Below are 6,143 nucleotides of genomic sequence, written 5' to 3' on the forward strand. Positions count from 1 at the left end.
ACCGTACCTCCTTCACATCACGTCGGGGCTGTAGGTGCTGGAGGTAAGCCAAGCCGGGTCCCTTTCTTTCTTTCTTTCTTTCTTTCTTTCTTTCTTTCTTTCTTTCTTTCTTTCTTTCTTTCTTTCTTTCTTTCTTTCTTCCTTCCTTCCTTCCTTCCTTCCTTCCTTCCTTCCTTCCTTCCTTCCTTCCTTCCTTCCTTCCTTCCTTTCTTTTCGTCCTTCCTTCCTTTCTTTCTCTTTCTTTCTTCCTTCCTTTCTTCCTTCCTTTCTTCCTTCCTTTCTTTCTTTCTCTCTCTCTCTCCTCCCGTCCCTCCCCTCCCTCTTTCTTTCTTTCTCGTTTTATTTCTTTCTCTTTCTTCCTTTTCTTTCTCTTTTTTCTCACCCTTCCTCTCTCTTACTTTTTCTTCTTTCCTTACTCCACCCTCCCTCCCTCCTTCTCTCTCCCTCTCTTTTTCTTTTTTCCTTCCTTCCTTTCCTTTTTTCTCTCTCCACCCCTTTCTTTGCTTTCTTTCTTGCTTTGCTTTCTTTTTTCTTTCTCTTTCTCTCCTCCCCTCCCTCCCTCCCCTCCCTTTTACTTTCTATTTCTTTTTTTTTAACTTTTTTGTATTGAGTTATAGTCATTTTACAATGTTGTGTCAATTTCCAGTGTAGAGCACAATTTTTCAGTTATACATGAATATACATGTATTCATTGTCACATCACATAGGAGCTGTAGGTGCTGGAGGTAAGCCAGGCTGGGTCCCTTCCTTCCTTCCTTCCTTCCTTCCTTCCTTCCTTCCTTCCTTCCTTTCTTTCCTTCCTTCCTTTCTTTCCTTCCTTCTTTCTTTCCTTTTCTCTCCCCTCCCTCTTTTTCTTTTTCTTTCTTTTTCCTTCCTTTCTTTCCTTTTTTCTCTCTCTACCCCTTTCTTTGCTTTCTTTCTTTTCTTTCTTCTTTCTTTCTTTTCACCAAACATCGTCCATTCAGTGTCCAGTCTAAGAATTTTGAAGAGGAAAATTGTCACCTGACCAAGAATATAGAGTCCTGGCAGGGTGGGGCCAGCTGGATGGCCTCCGCCCTCAAAGCTTCTCAAGAATCCATTTCCTTGTCCTCCAGCTTATAGGCTTCAGAAACTTGTCTGGATCTGTGTCCCAGAGCTAGGTGGATCAGAGGATGCTTATTCATTCAGGCAATGCTCACAGAGACAGATGTAAAGGCTGGAAGGAAGAGGTGCATGTTCTGGCCATCCAGCAGCTGAACCTCCTACTTCTGTTTGGAGAATTCTTTACCTCAAGAGGCAGAGCCCACAGTTAAAGCTGAAAATATCAGATAATTTGGTTTTTGAGCCTTCTTTGCAACCAAGGCTTGGGCACATGACTCAGACTCTGCTGATCAGATGCTCCCACCCAGATTTTGGATCAGAAGCTAGTGGATGGGACGCACAGACTCCATTTATCAGTGGGTGGCGGCAGTGGTGGGAGTGTAGCCACGGAACAGGCATTGCTTACGTCTGTGGTGATGTGATGGCCTCTTCTCTGGACCAGTTCTGCAGTACGATTTTTAAGCCTTGTTCCCAGTAGCACAGCAAACTGGCCAAGTTCTCTAGCCTTCCTGCAGATTCTGTGTGCTCCCCAATATTTTGAAAAGAATTCCATTTTGCTTAAATCATCCAGAGTCATTTCTAATTGTTTGCAACTAAAAATCTAAACCGACACATGGACTGGAAGACAATGTTTGAACGTTGAGAACCGCACTTGGTAGGTGAGTTAGACATCTAGCCGGTGGGCCGCCTCTTCCCTGGCAAGGTATGTGGAAATGGCGGGAGGCACAGACGCCTGTGCCGGGAGTTTCAGGCATCACGGTGGCTGGCGAGAGAGACATCAGGGCCAAAACGGAAGGGCGGTTCAGAATGGACCCAGTGACTGGCCATGAGATATGAAGTGATCAGTTAACAATTTACACTTTCATGGAACACTTTTCCCTGAAGGGAGATTTGAAAACATTAATCCTCAGATAAGAGATGTGGGGCCCAGACATGAGGGCAGTCACAGCTAGGTGTCTGAACTTAACTCTCCTCTGCTCTCAGCCGATTCGCTTGCTAAGCTCTTCTAACAGTAAAGGGAGAAAACGGCCCCAGGTTGGCAAAGAGATAAATCTTGTGAGCCGGGCAACTGTTCTCACCTGCCTTCATTACCCGACTCAGTCAGCACAGAACTCCATGGAGCAGTGTTCGGAATAGGAAGCTGAGACTCAGGGGGCTTAAGCCATCCGACAGGGATACAAGCCATCTGACAAAGCCCTACATCCTTTCTCCAGTCTCACCGCTAGGGTGATGGGCAGGAAGGGTGTCTAGAGAGACAAGCTCAGAGGGATGCAGTCAGCCCTGCTCATCTTTGGCAGCTTCACTTTTTCTCTGGCAGTGCCACCCTCACTCCTTCCCCCCTTCCTGGCCCCTCTCTTACTGCCTTTGGGCTGCCCCGGTGCCCCAGTGCTTCCACTGCCATGCTATGCTTGAGCCTGTGGTCCTGGCCGCTCCTCCTCCCTGCCCCATCCAATCGGACCAGTCCTAGGTTCTTGCCTTCTGCTCTTTGTTCCAGATAAAACTCACACCTTCTTACTCTCAACCGAGCTCTCCTTCTGTGACGCCCAAGAAAAATATTGGCCTGAAGAAGCCTGAGAATAGACAGGGATTTATTAGCAAGAGTTCTAGGTGGGAAGTGTAAAGCCAGGTCATGACTTAGCCCCACCAGAAACTTATGAGGGTGGAGACAATGCCACTGTCGTGGTTTTCAAATCTGGCTGCAAGGGCTGTGGGGCTCCTTTGTTTCTTGATCTGTGTGCTAGTGACATGTTTGTTCAGTTTGTGAAAATCCACTAAGCTGCTCTTATGATCTGTGCACGTCTCTATATGTCAGTGTACATCAATAAAAACTTTCCCTAAAAATCATTTTAAGATATTTAGACAAGGGCATTTTAATAAACATTTATCAAGGTGATCCACCTTGGTATAAAGTAATACAAAAACTCAAGACTTAAGAAAACCAATAAATGAGGTAACAGGGCACTAAACAAAAGGTTTTTCTTGCCTTAAAAAAAAAAGAATTAATGATAGAATTTCTTTGCTTCTATTGAGACATAAAACTTTTTCAGTGTTGTGGCCACAAGCAAGTCACACCTGCATTTTAAAGACTGTTTCCTCCCTCGGCTTTTCTTCCCTCCCTTTTCCCAGCTTTCCTAGGTACTGATCTTTAAACCATTTTGATTTGGCAAGAAGGAGGCTCCAATAATCTTGGAAGGAAAGTTTTAATATCTGGTTCCCCATCCAAAGGGCAGTACCTGGAGACTTCCTGAGTCTCCTTCCAGCTCCAAGGTGCCACAGTTTTATGGTGTAGAAAGAACAGTGTGTATTTTAAAGAAACAAAACAAAACAAAAATGGAAACAAAATTCTATGAAAAGTCAAGTAATGCCCCAGGACTAAAAAGGATTTCAAAGGAAAAATATACACCTGTATAAATAATGAATTTCTTTCTTGGTTCTTGCCTCCTCCCTTCCACAAAATTGCCTAAGGTTTAGGAAACTAAATAAAATTTTACCTAAGCAAAGGTAAATTAAGCCATGATAGATCAAGTTCTAAGTAAGAATTTCTTTTTTTTAATTAAATTGTAATTTTATTCAAATATATTAGATCATCATCCTAAAGAAAGAAAACAAAAGGGAAAATATTTCTATCTCAACCAGGTGTCATACTGGCAAATAGGAAAGAACTTCCGACCTGTGTTCTACCCTGAGGCCACTTGTGCTAATGGTATCCAGGAGGTATTGATAAAGTAGAGATGGTCCTAGGATCAATGTAATATAATAATTTATATTAATCTTATTCTGCTCATGTGTCCTAGATTTTTCTGGACAATCTGAATTTTAAGTAGCTAGTCACTTTGTTTTCTTAACTGAATTTTTCATTTAATAAATGTTCATTCATTCATTCAACAAAACTGCTTGCTAATGGTGCTGAGTTAATTAGATATTCATATGGGGAAAAAATAAATCTTGACCCCAGACTGCACAAAAAATTAACTTGAGATGAATCATAGACCTAAACATGAAGGTTAGGGCAATCAAGTTCCTAGAAGAAAACGAAGGAGATGACCTCTATGGCCTTAGGCTGGGCAAAGATTTCCTCAACAGGACATAAAAAGTACTAGTCATAAAAGATTATGATTAATAAATTAGATGTCATTAAAATTAAGAATTTCTGTTCATCAAAAGATAACATCAAGAGAATGAAAAGAAAGGCACAGAGTGGGAGAAGATATTTGTAAAATATATATTGGACAAAGGACTTGCCCAGGATCTGTAAAGAACTCCTACAGATCATTAAGACAGACAACTGTCTAGAAATAAGCAAAAGACTAGAATAGACAGTTCACTAAAAAGGCATCTAAATGGCCAATGAGCATATGAAAAGTTGCTCAATATCATTATCAGAGAAAGGTAAATATAAATCACAGTGAAATAGACAACCCCATTTTTCCATGAAAAAGACTGACAATATCAGTCCTGGCAAAGATGTGGCGCAACTGGAAATCTCCTATCACTGGAATATAAATTGTTATATGACTTTGGAAAAATGCTTGGCAGTGCATTTAAAGCTTAATATGTATATACATTATGATTCTTCAATTTCAATACCTGGGCATAAACCCAGCATAAATGGACGTTATGTCCACCAAAAGACATATATAAGAATGCTTGTAGGTCAGAGGGCACAAAGGTTCAGAATAAGTGCTGGGGATCTAATGTACAGCATGGTGACTATAGTTAATAATACCCTATTATATGCTTAATTTGCTAAGAAAGCTTATCTTTTTTATATTTATTTTGTGTATGTGTATGTGATTTTTGGGGGGGTAATTATGTTTATTTATTTATTTTAATGGGGGTGCTGGGGATTGAACCTAGGACCTCATGCATGCTCTACTACTGAGCTAAACCTTCCCCCCAAGAGAGCTGCTCTTAATCATTCTCACTGCTCCTACCCCCAGCAAATGGTAACTATATGAGGTGATGGGTATGTTAATTAGCTGGGCTGTGGCGATCATTTCACAGTATATATGCATATAAAAATAACAAGGAGTACACTTTAAATATATACAATTTGTATTTGTCAAGTATACCTCACTAAAGCTAGGGGAGGAACAAGATTGTTTGTAGCAACTTCATTCATGACAGGTCAAAACCTGATGCAACCCAAACATCCACTGGTGGAATGATGCATAAATTATTGAATATTTACATAATGAAACAATACACAGCAATGGGAAAGAATGAACCATTGTTACATGCAACAACATGGATCACATCATAGACACACTGTTGAGTGAAGGAAACCAGATACAAAAGTACACACACTATGTAATTCATCCACATCCAGTTCAAACGTTAGTAAAACTAACGTATGGTGACAGAGCTCAGAAGAGTGGTTACTTGTGGCCACTGAATGGGAAGAGGCATGGGGAAACTGGAGATGTTCTCTACCTCGATCTGGGTGGCAGTTACATGTAGAAATTCATTGTTCTGTACACTTTACAGAATTTATTCCTCAAAAACAAAAAGTTAAAAAAGATAAGGTCATATATCCTAATTTCATGTCCGACAATAGAGTCACTGTGCCTTTCCTACAAGTATTCATAGTGATATCCCATCTCATTAATGTTCCAGGGGACCTCCCCCTCCCCAGGAAAGGCATATATTTGAGAGCTCTATCCTGGCAGACACTGAGAGCCATACTTATTTCAGGCAGGGATGGAAGGGGCCAGGTAGAGAAACACTGCTTCTAGGAAGTAATCTTTTCCCCCACCACCGAGCTAAGATTAGTACAAGCTCAAAAACGTTTGATAAATAACAGCTACTACTTGATATAAATAACATTTAGCACACACTTTATATCAGGCACTGCACTTCTACCTTTCCATTTCCTTATTTAATACTTACATAACCCTACAAAGCTGTTCCATTTTTAGCCCCATCATACAGGTGAGGAAAAGGAGATTTATGGAGGGTTGGTTAAGTTACTTGCCCAAGACCTTACAGATAGGTGGTGAATGGAGATTCCAACCCATTAATCTGATTTAGAACCTGGACCCGAAACCACTCGCTGCGGAGTG

The sequence above is a fragment of the Camelus dromedarius genome, chromosome 9 (assembly GCF_036321535.1).
Source record: "Camelus dromedarius isolate mCamDro1 chromosome 9, mCamDro1.pat, whole genome shotgun sequence".
NCBI classification, from domain to species: Eukaryota; Metazoa; Chordata; class Mammalia; order Artiodactyla; family Camelidae; genus Camelus; species Camelus dromedarius.